At 47.5% G+C, this 1,097-nt stretch overlaps 1 protein-coding gene across 1 annotated transcript in view; it reads left to right on the top strand.

Moving 5' to 3' along the window:
- The first annotated feature begins 729 nt into the window (after nucleotides 1-729).
- Nucleotides 730-1,097, top strand: part of LOC123081670 (uncharacterized) — a 2,795-nt gene continuing 2,427 nt past the window's right edge. The window contains exon 1 of the mRNA XM_044504219.1: nucleotides 730-796. The gene's annotated coding sequence lies outside the window, so the exon portion shown is untranslated. The remainder of the gene's footprint in view (nucleotides 797-1,097) is intronic.

Here is a 1,097-nt window from a genome sequence, read left to right as displayed (position 1 = left end):
CGCCTGGCATGGCAGGACTGCCAGGCGGCTGCAAGGGCGGCCACCTCGTGCTTCATCTCCGCCGATTGACTATCCCATAAAGTGTGACCGCTCGCAGTCAAGGCGGATGTGGAGCAAAGGAGGAGGGTGTGTTGTGGTGTGGAGTTAGCGGGGTGTGGCCGCGTTTAAATAGCGGATTCCGATGAGGCCAAGCGTCCAAGTGTGTCAATGCGCCGCGCCGGAGTTGGTTCCTTGGTCGGCGAACCTGCTTAATGGCTTATACAGACGAAATGCATTGAACGAGAGTGATAGATATCCGCCCTATCCTGTATAGTAAACATCGCTCTCGCATCGAACAGACACGGACACCGGGTATGCGGCACAGACGGCACTCTCAGCCGGCACGATGCTTTAATGCCGGCGCTAGTGAAAGGCCTCATCCACTCTGGGCCACCATCATTGCGGAACGGCCGCTCTACAACTAATATAGTGTTTTTTTTTCTTTGCCCCTCCAAACACCGCGGGCCTTGCAGCTGATCATGCAGTGCTGAGCCAGTCGCCCTATAGACGACACGCTGAACGGCCGCGCGTTATATTTTCCCTTTTTTGTGTTCCCTAGTTCTAGACGTACGTGTAGCAGAACGTTTCCAAGTCCAACTCAGAGTCATGGACTGACTGTTCTTATTCTGCAAGTTATATACGGATACGGAGGCACTCTAAAAAAAGGTTATATACGGAGGTCACGGGGCAAACGTATTAGCCTCACGTTAAATTATTTTATTATGTGCGTGGAAGCCAACATGTCGTCGCCTACCCAGTACGCCTCTCTCGAACATTGCTTCGTCATGAATTTCCTTATATGGACGCGATCAAGTTGCTCTTCGACACTATCTTTTTTTTTTAGAAAAACCTAAATCTGTCTTGGTTTCTCTAGTCGAGATAGCGGCACTGTTTCGTTCGATATCTTTAGTTTCTTTTTCTTTCTAGCGTGTTTATGTACTACTCCCTCTGTAAAAAAATACAAAACATTTAGAATACTAATTCAGTTTTGTTAAAGCACATCTAGATGTGCCATCCATACTAATTCTTTACTGAAAAAGTATATATTTTGTAGTAGA

The sequence above is a fragment of the Triticum aestivum genome, chromosome 4A (assembly GCF_018294505.1).
Source record: "Triticum aestivum cultivar Chinese Spring chromosome 4A, IWGSC CS RefSeq v2.1, whole genome shotgun sequence".
In the NCBI taxonomy this organism is placed as follows: Eukaryota; Viridiplantae; Streptophyta; class Magnoliopsida; order Poales; family Poaceae; genus Triticum; species Triticum aestivum.
The sequence above is the reverse complement of the archived record's forward strand: the minus strand, read 5'-3'. Positions and strand labels throughout refer to the sequence as shown.